Source organism: Myotis myotis, unplaced genomic scaffold (assembly GCF_014108235.1).
Source record: "Myotis myotis isolate mMyoMyo1 unplaced genomic scaffold, mMyoMyo1.p scaffold_m19_p_7, whole genome shotgun sequence".
NCBI classification, from domain to species: Eukaryota; Metazoa; Chordata; class Mammalia; order Chiroptera; family Vespertilionidae; genus Myotis; species Myotis myotis.
Window position 1 is genome coordinate 22,015,286 of NW_023416379.1, and position 15,251 is coordinate 22,030,536.

Consider the following 15,251-nt stretch of genomic DNA (forward strand, 5'->3'; position numbering starts at 1 on the left):
AAATCTGGTTGTTATTCCAAACATAAAGCCAGTAGTTCAAAGTGTACATATCTGTGTTCTTATTTGGAGCTTGGTGTCACTCTGTATATGCTAGTTATTCATAAGAAAGAGGAGAGTATAAAAAGAGTGATGCTAGACGTGTCCAGTCTATGCTCATACGTAAGTGGCTACATGTATGAAATGTCAGCTTGCTCTCTTGTTTGGTCTCGAGCATCTCCTCACAACAGTCATTTGTTCTGTATGGTCTGGACACAGTTCCATATTTTGACTTTGGCAGCTGAGAGCTATTATTGAACCCCACAACATCTGTTTCAACAACAGTGGGTCCCTGGTCAGAAAAAGAAGTCAAAAACAAAATGTCATAACTTATGTTGTACATATACAGTAAACATGGTTACCGGCAAAAGAAAGAAAACCCTTTCATATGGTTGGAGTTATTTACAAAACGATGACAAGTGATGAAAGGCCTGAGCCGTATTTTGAGTTTGAGGCTACAGAGAAGAGAGGACGCTAACTAGCCAACTTTCCTGATGTGGGATGCTTTGCAAAGGTTGTGCTAATTGGCAAGATCATTCCCCAGCGTGATCAACTGTATGAATAACAAAATGTAATGGGTCCCAAAACATTCGCTCGGTCCTGCTGGTTCCTTTTTCCATCAAATTTTCACTCATCAAGATAGAAGTACAAAGTGCTGGTGATTTCCTGGAAGGCTGAATAGTTTTTCCTAACCTGGCAGCAGCAAGAGCAGTGATGTTTACATTGCGTTGATGAAATGCAAGTAATAGACAAAACATAGAGAGTTGTGGGACCAGGAACCTGTGAAAAGTCCATCTTTTTTTTTTTTTTTTAGTTTGCTGCCTAAGTAAGAGATGATGGAAACTCAAAATCTCTTTTTCTTTCCCTACAGGACCCTGCTCCTACTTTTTTTTCTTGAAAATGCTGTGTGTGTGTGTGTGTGTGTGTGTGTGTGTGTGTGTGTGTTTCTGCTTTTGAGCAGCACACTCTCTTCCTCCTAAGATTTTTGAGCGTTTAGAAGCAAAACAATGACTAATGCTAAATCTACAGTTTTTAAAAACCAATCAATAAATGTCCTCTCTATGAATATATTCTTTCCTCCAGGACTGAGGCAGAGTTGGGTCATGAAGGCAATTGTGTTCAGTTTTGTTTTTAAGCCTCTGGGCCCCACAGAACAGCTGCATGACTGCTGGGACCCAGGGGAATACGACAGGCCTGGTCTGTGCTTTTCCTCCCACCCAGATGAAATTTTTAGGTTTTTTTTTTTTTTTTTTCCCCTAAAAAGGCAACTACCCATTTCCATGGTTGATTGCCTCTATCCCAGATAGTTTTGAAACTGGTTATGCCTTAACTTAGTGGTTGCTTCTCACACTCATTTTGTGTTTAATGGTGTGAATCAGCATGACTCCAAGGCAGTGGTGCATGAAAGTTAAGGATGCAGACTAGACTTCAACTCCATAGGTTGGAATCCTGGTTCTGCCACTTACTATTATGACTTTGGCTAAAACACTGATTTGTTTGTTTGTTTTCTAAACAACATTTATATGGAACTTGCTGTATGTCAGACAGTATTTAAGAACTTTACAGATGTGAACTCATTTAATTTCACCACCTGAGAATACTTTCATTATTCTCTTTTTTTCAGATGGGGATACTGAGGTACAAAAAGCTAGTAGCATACACTGATGCAGAGTGTAAACTGTGGAGTGGAACTGCCTGAGTCTGGATTCCAGATTTGCTATTTTCTGGCTGTGTGACCTGAGGTAACCAAATAACAACACATCTGGCCCATCCTGTCACCATCGTTCTTTGATAGAGAGATATTTGGGGGGAAAAGCCAATGGAATAGGAATGACATGTCAGAATAAATAACTGACTCTTCAGTGGAATAGATTTTATTCTTTAAGCAAACCATTATATTCTCCTTTCTTTTCTTATTTTGTAATATACTTGAAAAAATTCAGCATGGTCTTGCACCGGTCTAGACTGGTATCTGGGAACCAGCATTTCACTAATCTATCTTTGTAGTATCATTTTTATTATAATAATACTATAGTAGGTAAAGAGGTATTCATTGCATTTTTATGATTTTTGCCTCAGTCTGCTAAGAAAGGAAAAAAGGAAAGGCATTATCTTTCAGACAAAGAAACTTAAAAACCCACATACTCTTATTTGGAGAGGAGTAATACATATTACATTACTTCCATAATACATATTACATTACTTCCAATATATAATATATATTATAAACTTAGTCATTCCAGAAAGCACATGTTCATAGCATAAATTTTACTTTCCTTAATTTCTGGATACCGCAGAGCATGTCTGTGAGCAAACAGAATATCTGGGATTCGAGGTAGTTCTGCTCTGTAGGTGTATGCTGATCTGTAATGAACCATGGCTACATACATTGCACTGTACTATACCCCTACTGGCAGCCAACCAGAAAGCCTCAGAGACTTCTGGACATAGAAAACACTGCCATGAGACTCTGCCTGGCTGTTTTCCTCTCTTCCTGGAAAATAAGGCCATTTATGGCTGTCCTATCCCACAGTAGCAGAAATGTGGTAATCTATTCTTTTTCAAATAGACTTTCCATAATGTTTCCCACCAAGAATTGCTAAACACTTTTGAAATTCATCAAACAGTTGTAAGGCAACCCTCTTTTCCCTCAGCTATCTTTCACAGTTGGAAAACATGTCAAGATAAGATAGAGATTGGAAAGCTCTTGCTTTTCTGATAGGAATTGACTAGGGTGCCCTGGGCGAACACTTTTAACACGGGGACAGATTGGATAAATGTTTGCATGTTCAGTAAGTGGCATTTTTGTTATCTCATTTAGAAATTTTGAAAAACAGCAAATTCTTAGTTGTTTTTATGTTTTTATTCAGTTCTTTTTAAATTCATCCTTTTGGAATTTCTTGGGTTATGCATTTATTCAGAGTCGTTTTAACATGTACATTGAAAAGAAAATGTGTGGGTTGCTCTTAAGTTCCCACTGTGGACATTTGACTGACATTTAAAAAAATTCCATTCATGTTTTGAGATTAATGGAAAAATCAGTGCTTTAAAAAACTATTTTATTTCCAAGATGTTTACTTAAGAAGACTGAAGACTATTTAGTGTAGATAACTCAAAGTTATGTGTAGAGGGACTAGGGGTAACTGGTTTATCAGACTCACACTTTTGTAGTTTTGTATGTGGTTAGTAACCTTGCTGTGCTTCTCCAATGGAGTGGTATCAGGAATAATTCAGTTTCAGGTTTCATGTTGAGGGAAGATAATTTGAGTTAGAAGAGCATAACCATTCTTTTTAGACTACAGTTGACTTCGAACAACATGGGTTTGAACTGCATGGGTCCACAGATACGTTTTTTTCAATAGATAATGTAAATGTATTCTTTCTTCCATATGATTTTCTTAATAACATTTTATTTTTTTGACTGTTTATTGGTAAGGCTTCCTGTCAACAGTAGGCTTTTGGTAGTTAAGTTTTTTGGGAGACAAAAGTTATACTAGATTTTTGACTGAGGGAAGGGTTGGTGCCTCCCACCTTGTTCAAGAGTCAACTGTAGTTTTTTACATTTTCCCACTTTTCAGTAACACTTTTGTTTTTATTTATACTAACAGTGAAATGAAACAGAAGGAAGAAAAAGACGCAAACTTTCTTTCTAGTATCCATTTTTTTCAGTTAGCTTTTCAGTGATATCATTCTCCAACATCTTTTTTTTTCTGTCCTGTCAGGCCGTCAACTGTCCAGGTGCCCACGGCCAGGACGCTGGGGGTAGGCGAGCCTCTCTCTTCTCTGCCACCTAATGACGCAGGCGGGACACGGCAGCCACACCTGCAACGCCTCTAGGGGCAGTCCAGCGTCTTTCTTAACTCTTTCCTCAAAGCATGACTTATTCATACTTTGAGGCTCCTTTCCACTCCTCAGTGACCTGGTCCCTTGCAGCTCTTAGATAGAAGTGGCGATAGCCTGGACCTGGTCCTTGGAGAACTTACCAAAATCTGTCTCCTTGAAGCTTTGACCTTTGGATCCCACAGAGTAAGTGTAATCCCTTTCTCATGTGACAAAACTTATTTGAAAGCTATGATCACATTCTACTAAAGTCAACTCTTAAGATTCAAAATCTCCAATTCTTTTACATTTCTTCAGAAAGTATAATTTTGAGCACTATCTAAATTCCTAATTTCAGTCCTTTGTCTTCTGAATTTAGTCTTTCTTACTGCCTGGCTTCCAGAAGTGAGTACAACGCCCAGGAATGTCTGGTCAGGGTAGAGCACTGATGTGTTTCCCTCATTGAGGATCTCAAATTTTGTGAATGGGGCATGAACTTACCGGCCACCTAAGCCATTTTGGGGAGTGTGGAACTTACTGGCCACCTAAGCCAATCAAACCATTTAGATATTTTTATGTTTTGCTGTAAGCCATATCCATATGTACACACACACACACACACACACACACACACACACACACACACATATATTCTTTTTTCCAAGAATATTTTATTTTTTATCTCTTGACTTGCTTTGTAGCAGATGAAAATTTGCTGCCTTCATTCCTTTAATCTCCAATAAAAATGTGGAAAATGACAGAACTGAGAACAGAGCCCTTGGACCTCCCTCTCTGGTGTTATCTGATTAATAATCCACTTATTTGTAAAGCCCACAGACCAATCCACCAATTTTGTCCACAACATCATTTCTCTTGTCCATGGGTTACTTCCTAAGTGAAAAATAAATCTAACAGGCATGACTCCGCCTCTGCCCCCATAAACACATCTGTTTTCTAGCCATTACTCCTGCCTGGTACTTAAATGCTCATCACTTCTCAGCTATTATCATTAGCTGGGCAGCAGAATCTCTTGCTTGTCCTCCTATCACATGTCACCAGGGTCTTGAACTCATTTGGAGACTAGATGGTGTTTCTGTCATGTTTGACCACTTCTTTTTCAGCTACTTTCATTCTCTCTTTTAGCTCCAAGATCACTCTTGTTTTCAGCCTTTCATCTTTTTAGCATCATCTCAAGCAAATAAGTGAATTTCTTTTATAATGTGTTTTTTTTTCTAGCAATCACTAAAATTCTTCCTTAAACAAAGAGATTTTTAATATTATTCTTTGCAAGCTTTCAAATCAAAGCTTTGCAAGTTTATTACTTATCCCTGCTAAAGTCTTTCTTCCATCTTTTATGTTTTCTTTGTTAAAGCTGACTTCGACTGGATTCTTCTTAGGTATATGTTCTGATTTTAGCTTCTAAAGGCTCATGCTGGGATAATGACAGTAGTATCTCTGAAATGCTTGACATCTATTTTTATAAATTCCTTCTAGGCCCAGCTACTCTAGGCTCTCCCGGGGTCTAAGGTCATGGATGAGGCCCCTTTCTTTTTGGTGAGTGCTCCTGCAAAAATGTAAATAGTAAAGCTATCTTAGCATTTCCTTTGCTTCTTAGTCTTTAGACTTCACTTTTTATATTTCGACCTTGTTCTTTGAATGCTATAATTGAGGGAGGAAAAAAAATAAGCCATGAAACACTATACAAGCAGCCAAGCGACTATATTCTAGACATAGCTGAGCCATGAACCCAATGTGTGGCATAGGACAAATACTTGTCTTCACTGGGCCTCAATTTTTTCCCACATAAACTGAGGCACTTGGGCAAGACTATTCCACTTCATTAATCCTACAGACTTTAACAGTGAAGCCTGAAGAGGACCTCTTGGCTCTGGACCTTCATTTAGAGTCCTGGGTTACCCTAGTTCCTGAACTTTAGGTTTCTAAAATTCTGTGCATTTCTGTTATTCTTAGTAGGGAAAGGAGAAAATTGAAAAAAGAGAGAGAATTTTTTTGACATAATTTGAATGAAACACAAGGTAGTAAATTAATGCAAGTTAATATTCCTTTCTCAGGAATTTTTGGCACCAGAAATGTTTTAAATTTAGAATTATATGATGTCTTGGGAGAGCTTTGAAACCAAACATTTCTGTAACAGAACAAACATTTATAGGAAGTGAGATAATAATGACTAATTAATAAGATTGATATTTCTGCAGCAAAACATGAATATGCACATAAAGTAGGATAGGATTATAGCATTTTATTTAAAAAATGTTTTTTTCTTGATTTTTTTTTAAAAAGAGAGCAGAAGGGGGGAAAGAGAGAGAGAGAGGAGAGAGATATTACCTCCTGCACACATTTATACACTGGTGACCCTTTGGTACATGGGAGGATGCTCAACCAACTAAGCCACACTGGCCAGGGCAAGATTATAACATTTTAGTTAAGATCAGGTTTGCTACCCATACTTATAAAAAACTTTCTCTTTTCAAATTTTTTTTTGATTTAGAAATTTTAGATAAGAGATTATGAGCCTATATATTAGGAAAATATTGGGTCGTAGATAGTGGAGATCAAAACCAGACTTATTTACTCATTTTTATTTTTACCAGAACAGAAGATGGGAAATTGGGTCTGATATGTATTCACTTGATTTTTTTATGTATTCACTTGATTTGATTAAATTCACCCATGAGCCTTCAAGTGAATTAAATATAGGTGGCATCCACTGAGTGCCTCTCCAAGTAGAATTGACTGGTGTCTCATTTGTATTCCCATTATATCCTAAACATTTTTTTTTTATTCATAGGTGTTTATTGAACTTGCACTGAAATAGGTAAATGGGAATATAAGAATGAATATGTCACTTGCTTATCACTGACCTTATTGAACTCACCAGTAAAGAAAAGAGATGAGACATTATGTGCCGGGAGCCGGTCCATGCTTGCTGTTTCAAGGGACCTGGCATATATGGCATACTGTTTTTAATATGTTTGCTCACCTTCTTGGCACTATGTGTTTTAACCAAGGTCTCTGAGAAAGGTTGTTTCCCCAGGTAGGGATTTTCCCCTGAAGTAAGGGAGGGAATAAAACCTCTTAACTAAGTGCCAGGCGGCTAATTAATCACTTTAACTACGAACAATCATGCTTAAGCTACATAATCTTTACTCCCTGGAATGGAGATAAGAAATGCCCTAACCTTTATAATAGAGATTGATAGGATTGAATCAACTGGTATAAATACAGATGTAACAAGACAGCGGGAGACAGAACTTACAAGGCAGAACCTACACAGCACCTAGAGACAGAAGAACTTCGCTGGAGAGAACATGGCAAAAGATCCTGGACTGAACCTGACTACAGAAATTGGCAAGAGAACCTGACTAGAACCTGGTGACTGAACCTGGCTGGAGAACCTGGACAGAACCTGGCTGGAGAACCTAGCAAGAGAACATGGACACAGAACTTCGCTGGAGATCCAGACCAGAACTTGGCTGGAGAACCTGGCTGGAGAACCTAGCAAGAGAACATGGACACAGAACTTCGCTGGAGATCCAGACCAGAACTTGGCTGGAGATCCTGGCTGGAGATCCTGGCTAGGCTTCTGATCAACTGAACACTGTCTCTGTGTCCTTCCTTCTTCGCCGACTCCATCCACACCTTTGGGGAGCCCTGGACCTGCTGGGGTTGTACCCCAGCAATTATGCCAATGTTTTCCAATTACCAGGGAGACATAATCTAGTCTTGTAGTTCAAGGAAGAACTTTTTGAGAACATGCATTTAGACTGAAACCTGAAGGATAGCATGCTGTTAGCCAAATAAGGAGGGTAGGAAAGATGTGTGTTCCAGGAAATGCATATATGTGATGGGACCTGTGGATGAAAGAAATCTATTCAGTGAGTCCAAAGAATTTAATAAGGTTGGAGTACAGAGAACGAGAGAGAGAGAGAGAGAGAGAGAGAGAGAGAGAGAGAGAGAGAGAGAAGTTGTACAGGTGGGTTAGAAGTCCGATAGTAGAAGACCATGTAAACCATTTTAGAGTTTGGACCTCTTGGTTACCATGTCAGTCTTCTCTACTGATGAGTTGTTCTACGAGTCATGGACCACATTCTATTCTTTGTATTCTAGAGCTCATCTCAATTGCTAGCATGTAGTAAATAAATATTTACTGAAAAAAGGAAGAAACAAAGGAAGGAAGGAAGGAAGGAAGGAAGGAAGGAAGGAAGGAAGGGAGGAAGGAAGGGAGGAAGGAAGGAAGGAAGGAAGAATAATATAAAAGGAAAGAAGGGAGGAAGGGATAATAACGAATTTAAGACTGGCCGAATAAATGAAAACATGAAGAGAACTTAAGTATGATACATAATGTTAACCATTTTTTATATATATAGGATGTGTGACTTTATTTTTTTATTGTCTAAAGTTTTGCATATGTCTCCTTTTTCCCCTTTTGACACCCCCCCCACAGCCATTCCCACCCCTGGCAAGCCCCCACAGCAATGCTAACTGTTTTTTAAGAGCAGGGAGATGATTTCACAGCTAAGCATCCAGAATCTGAGTTTTAAAATAAAGCATTAACATGCTCTATAACTTCAGGCAAGTAGCTTTGTTCTCAAGACCTGTTTCCTCTTCTGCAAAATGAGGTAGTTAGCTGTCATCTCTAGCTCTGAAATTCAATAATTCTATAAAAAGAGCATTCAAATGAGTATGGGGCAGATTTCTATCATTCTGAACACAATTGGTTGTAAATTGTAGTGTGATTCTTGTGGATGCCACATCATGAGGAAAGGATCCTGGGAAGAGTCTGTTTTCAGGAAGGTATATGCCCACACACATAATCTAAACTTTTTGATTCATCTTTGATTGAATATTCATCCTACTTCTAACAATATAGTTCGAAGGAGCTATTTTTCTTCAAATTTATATTCAGGAACACCCTCAACATTTCTCAAATTACTAGTGTCTGTTAAGACAAGAACAAAACAAGAATGTTAAAAATACATGGTGTTTCTATGCCATTGCCACAAAAATTGGACAGCCAACTTGCCAGGGAAGGCTTTCTTTCCAAGGAAGATAATTTGCATGTGAGGCTCCATTCAAGTACTTTGAAAATGTGTCCAAGGAAACATACCAGTTGAAATCATTATCAAAAACTGGTTGTGTTTCATTCAAAATCATGCTTATTTCCAAGACACTTGGTAAGCTAGAGGAGAATCAGGAGAGGGTATTGAATCTCAATTTTAATTCTCAAACATGTAGGACACTTTGATTATTCTCTAGTAATCTATAGCTACTTGATCTGTTCCCTGTTTATCCCTCTAATGTTTGCAGGTGAAATGTATATTATTAGGCTTAGAACGTTGAAGACCCTTTGTGGGTGTATGAGTAAGACAATTTTAGTTATTAGTAGACATTGTAGTTGGCAGTTTGGAGAACAGGCTTAGGAGTCTCTGAAAGTGGGCTTGATTATCCTTTTTTAAAATTAAGCTTTCTACAAGGGAGATGCAAGAGAAGAAATTTAAAGAGGGGAAGACAAATTTCAATATCTTAGCATTTATGATACATTTGAAATAGTGAGCTACTGAGGCAAGAGTGGAGAGGTTGAAGTCCAATGTCACCTGTCAGGTCTTACTCACACTGCATGACCTTGGGGAGTTCACTTGATATCTCTGGGCCTTGTCTCTTCTGTGATGAATGAGTCAGACCTCAGGGGTCCTCAGTTGGAAAATCCTAAACTCTTGTTTTCTACAAACTCAGGAAGACAAGTTGCTTTACGTACAAAAATTTTACAATTGTATATTTTGCCTTTGAGCAAGAGTTTTTAAAAATGTTCTGTTTGTTTTATTTGTGTTAAGGAACTGAAGATCTTTGACGTTGGATTATTACGGTAGGGAATTTCTATACACTGACAACATTTGCTTCATTGTCAGATAGGGAAGTTCAGTGGAGTTGCTAGGGGATGTGGGAGTCTCTGGCTTGGAGGCTGCTGAGCCTGACGAGTAGTAACTATTAGCAGTTACCATCTGACAGTTATTCTGTGGCTTAAGGAAAATGGCTTGTGGTCACAGTCCAATCTCTGCTGGACAGGTATCCACATCATGAGAAACCACCACTAAATTTGGCACCGAGACAAACTATTATTGGCAGCAAAGAGAGAAGACCTGAGTCAGCATTTAATCTTGAGAGCCCTGACCATCTAACCTGGTCACGCCAGGTCAGGGCTGAGAGAAGCATGTTTGCAGGGTAAAATGGGAACGAGGAAGAGGTCATTGCCTGAGACCACTGGACAGTCTTATGGATAAAATGATCATTTTGATTTCTAGGCTTTCCAACTTGGCATATTTTTATCTACTTAATTTCATAAAGAAAAGCAACTCTCCCCTTATATTGAATATGATCTTTTACCAGATAATTACAAGATATAAGAAGATACTACAGACACTAGGTATTCTATAACATTGTGTTGAATCACTCAAGATTGCATTAAGCACAGTCCTTGTGCTGAGAGAGCTCACATTTTTTTTTTTTTTTTTTTTTTTTTACAGGATGGTAAAATGATGATGAGGAAAAGCAAAGAAATCCATGCCACAAGGTCATTCAACAGTGAAAGCATGCCTTTCAGAGAGCTGGCGGGTTCATGGGCAGTTTACTGCTGACCACCTCAAGGGCAACAGAGGCCCTATGGTGGTTCTTATTGAGAGTGTGGCATTCTTAAGGCCTTATTTTCCTTAAACTTGATGTCCCAACAGGCTCTGGCATCTACTGCAGAGAAGTATAAATGGCTTATTCTTCCAGTAGGAGTTCACCTTGTTTCCTTCACTTCTCCATATCTGGTTATTTTTATTCAGCACACAGTAAAATACATCTCTGAATGGAGAGGGCATACTAATGGATCAAAGGTGTTCCAAGGGCATTGCCACCAATATGTCAACAGTGGAATTTACCTGGCCCACGGGGCCCAACAGTCATTAAACAGGGTAGCAGTCTGGGGCGCCAATGAGCTCTACAGTATTATAGTTAACCTTGACCCTGGTAGGTGGGTGCACCTCCTGCTGGTCAATAAATGAGGTAAATTTAATGGCAGCCTTTGAGGTGAACCAATGTTTTATTCCTTGGCCAGGGCTGAAAATTTGGCTGGCCATTAGGAGCAGAGGGTGATATTTAGGAGTGTGGAGAGGCAGGCAAAATGCTCATAAAGAGCTTGGAAACTGCTTATAAACGTGGTTGCAAAGAGACAAGGCATTGGAAACAAAAGCAGATTTTCCAAACCAAATCTCTGAGATGCAATTATATGTATTTTTTTTCTGGAGACAAGCTCTGGTTGAACTATGTGGTACAACTGCTAACAGCCTTTGCCAGAAGGAGTCAAGTAAACATGGCAGAGAAATGTTTTGTCCTTTAGGGAATATTGACTTTTCTTTTTCTTGTGACTGGTGTTATTTTTTTTTTTTTTATTTAACCCTACCTGGAAGCAGTTATAGTTGTTACAATCATATCAAACTAAATGCAGGGAAATGAATTAGCCTTGAATGTACTCAGCATTACCACTTGGTATTGTTAATGTATGTAGTCAACATAACTCAGGAAAATTAAAGTATTGTGAGGTTTTCCTTGTTATATATTTATTTTTTATTTTATTTTTTAAAATATATTTTATTGATTTTTTTACAGAGAGGAAGGGAGAAGGATAGAGAGTTAGAAACATCGATGAGAGAGAAACATCGATCAGCTGCCTCCTGCACAACGCCCACTGGGGATGTGCCCGCAACCAAGGTACATGCCCTTGACTGGAATCAAACCTGGGACCTTTCAGTCCGAAGGCCAATGCTCTATCCGCTGAGCCAAACCAGTCAGGGCTATATTTATTTTTTAAATCTTTATTGTTGAAAGTATTACATATGTCCTCTTTCCCCACCCCTTGACCCTTTCTAGCCCCTTCCACCCAAGATTTTTCCTTTTAATTGACATGTATTTGCTTAATTTCTTTGGATAGTACCAAATTTTGGCATTTGAATTTAAAATGTTGTACCTGCTTTTTATACCAAATCAAAGACAATTTTTTACTAAGTTTCAATACCATTGCAAAGTGAAAGGAACAGAGTATAATTGTAAACAAAAGGAGTAGGATTGATCTGATTAGGGGAAATATAATCTAATTGCTACCTTAAATGTAAATGATCATGATTGAAGTAGTAGAATTTAATTTATGACTCATAGTACTTAAACTATATCCACCTGTTGTGTTATTCCATAACAAAATAATCATTTTATTAATTCTTTTCATCTTAACTGACCAATATTTTTACTTTCAGAGTTTTCTCTGTAAATGGTTTTAAACTAACGGGAGGATTTGGGAAGGCTCAGTAAACTTTTAGTGTTTTTTCATCATCTCAATACATATTTAGGAAACTTAAGGGCATAATTATGTAATTTAAATTAGCCATGTGCAAAAGAAACATGTGGCTTCTACTAAATACCCAAATGCTTCCCATTTTATCAATCTACTTGCTCACAAATGAAAGTAGAACTCCTTGACATTTTGCAAAGCCTTCCAACTTGAAGCAGGCTAGGAGTTTATAGTGTTTATGCCAATAAAGCGTCTGATTAATGTCGCTTCTCTTAAAAATCAGCATGCTCATATAAGCCTCAAAAAGGCAGTGTGTTAAAAGCTATAATGGAGCAACAATGTGCGTTTGGTTGATTTTCCACCTCCTGGTTAACAGCCCTGTGGGCTCTACCTCACAGGTTTCACAGCATTCTTACCTTCAAGGGCCACGTGGTAACAGCTGTAGACACCACCAGGGGGTGCCAAAGGACAGCACCTGTTTGCATAATAGGCTAAAGGACGCTACAAAAGGAGTCAAAGAGAATGACCCAAAGCAAGAAAATGAGTACTTGGATCCACCGTGGGCCATGGTGGAGTATCTTCTTATGTTGTTGGATTGTGCAAAGAGACTTCAATCACTAGAGAAAGCCAGGATGGTTGCATTCATTTGGCAAACCTCCTTATTTTATACACAAGTCTTCTGAGATCTAGGGAAATTAAAGGATTTATCAAAAGCCTCCACTGGTGGATTGTAGCAGAACTGGGACCAGTACTGGCCCCAGAACTGAGGTCTCCAGATTTGTCTTTCAGAGCTTCCTCCGCTCCACCATGTTGTCTCCTCACAGGGCATATGCTCTAAGTTCCCACACTGCATTTGACCTACCCCACAGTCCTTTTAAACACTTTGGTGGTTGGAAAACCATCTCCTTCCTTGAACCTCCAGGTTTTAATGACAAAATACTGATAATTTTCTCTTCTTTCTCCTTCCTTAGAGATTCTTAGGGAAGAGAACAGAATTTACTTCGAGGACTATGTGTTCTATTTATAGAAACCACACACCCCTTTTGGGGTGTATTCTAATTCTTTCCTCACTCTTTATCTCTACTTTTCCAGGCAAACCAGCTGCAGGACCTTTTTTAGTTCTATAGTCAGGACCCTGTTGGCCTCTTTTCAAAACTAACAAAATCCCTCATGCCAAAAAATACATTAGGAACTAATATTTTTAAATATATTAAAACGTCTGTGTTGTAATGCATGCGAAAAACCCATTTTCAACTGATACAGATCCAAAGTCTTCAGGTAAAACCCATGTTCCAGCTTTGTGATAGAACCTCAGCTTTCTCCATAAACAGCCAATGTCAGGTTCATATTATTGCATCTGGGTGAAAAGCCCACTGCACAACATTAATTAGAATTAGGATCCTAACTGAAACCTTTTAGAGGGCCTATTGATTTTAACATGCTTGGTCCACAGAGGCGGCCTCAGTATGTCCACTTCCTGCTAACTTGACAGCTGCTTTGTTATGGCCAGTGCTTGGACTAACGAGGTTACAGCTGTCAGGGTTGATCAACTGATCCAAATATGACCAAGGAATTGGGTAGCTGGTTTCAGTAAATTTGTGCAAATGTACAGATTGGGTGGGCAATATTTACACGGGTGATTCAAAACAAACTTTCAGGAATTGAGCCAAGTCTGATCTCACTAGTTCTCTGCTTGACCTTGGGGAGATAAGACACAAATTACCGAAACAGGAGATGAAATACAAAAGCATTCAGAACTCTGAACGACCCATGAAAAGCCCATTTATCTCCAGCATGTTTTTCTCTTAAGCAAGTATCTAATTTAATTTCTAATGCTTGAGTCTGGTCATTCCACAGAAAAGTTCTCAAACTATCCTGATGATTCAGCTTAGGATTTGTGCGTCTTTCACCCTTGCCATGGGACTTTATGTAAGAGCTCCCCTCCCCCCAATCTGGGCACCGATGAGAGCATCCAAAGTCAGTGCCACGATGGCTGCACATCCATTTTGTTATGAAAACATCATTCTATTAATATAAATACAGGCTGCATTTGCCAGGGCTAACTAGAACAGGTGCAAAGTCTTTAGATGCTTGCTTGCACTGAGAAATGAAAAGAGTGGACAAACAGTTTTCTGTGGTGGCGCTGCTGGTGTCAATGTAACATTCATCTCTGTTGCATTCCTTGATGGGCATGGAAGGGAGCCCGGGAAACTCAATATGACTAGCTTGTAGGGTCGAGAGGGAGGAAGGAGGAAGAGAAAGATAGTGATGACATGGTCTCTAGGCTTCTGTTTATGCAAATATTCTCCTCTTGATCTGGGGCTCACATGGGGCATGTATGGAGTGCACTCTGTCAGATCTCCTGCTGCGTGTTAGGGTATGCTGCCAACATCAATATTCTGCTGATTCTGAATTTAGAAAACAGCTTAAAGGTTCCTGATGTTTCTGCTCTTCCTTTTTAAAGAAATACATCTCATCCATGTGACTGCCATTGTGTTGCTGGTGGTTTCAAATTTACTTTATAGTTTTCCAGGCAAGAGAAAGCCATCACTGACAGGCATGGGTCTCTGTATCTCTCAGCAGAGTTGTTGCAAGATTTCAGTGTCTCATGGAGTGAAAGTATTAAACGTGTGCTCTTTGTGCAATAGTCTTAATCAATAAACAATAAATACGCTATGTGGTAGTTGTGGACCTTAACTCTTTGAGTGAGCCAATCCTCAGAAGTGAGTTCCTCAGGGCATGAGTGTGTCACACACACAAACACACAGATGGATGCACATACATACACAGATACACACACTCATATACCAGAATAGTAGTTTGAGATTGACTGTTGCTGGTTTCATTGTGGTGGTCTTTCCCGCTGTGGTAGGCAGAATTCTAAGATGGCTCCCAGAATTCCTGTCCCCTGTGGTTCATATCCTGTTCAATCTTCCCTCTTTGAGTCTGGGTAAGGCCTGTGAATGTAATGGGATATTATTCCTGAGATTGCCTGCTGTTATATGGCAGAGGTGAAGGCATTTGGAGATGTCATCAAGGTCCCTAATCAGTT

At 39.0% G+C, this 15,251-nt stretch overlaps 1 non-coding gene across 1 annotated transcript; it reads right to left on the reverse strand.

The window, feature by feature from the left end:
- Nucleotides 1-3,750: 3,750 nt before the first annotated feature.
- LOC118660895 lies at nt 3,751-3,880 on the reverse strand. Its single transcript, XR_004969079.1, has one exon. It is a non-coding gene; the product is annotated as a small nucleolar RNA SNORA17 (small nucleolar RNA).
- Between the last annotated feature and the right edge of the window lie 11,371 nt (nt 3,881-15,251).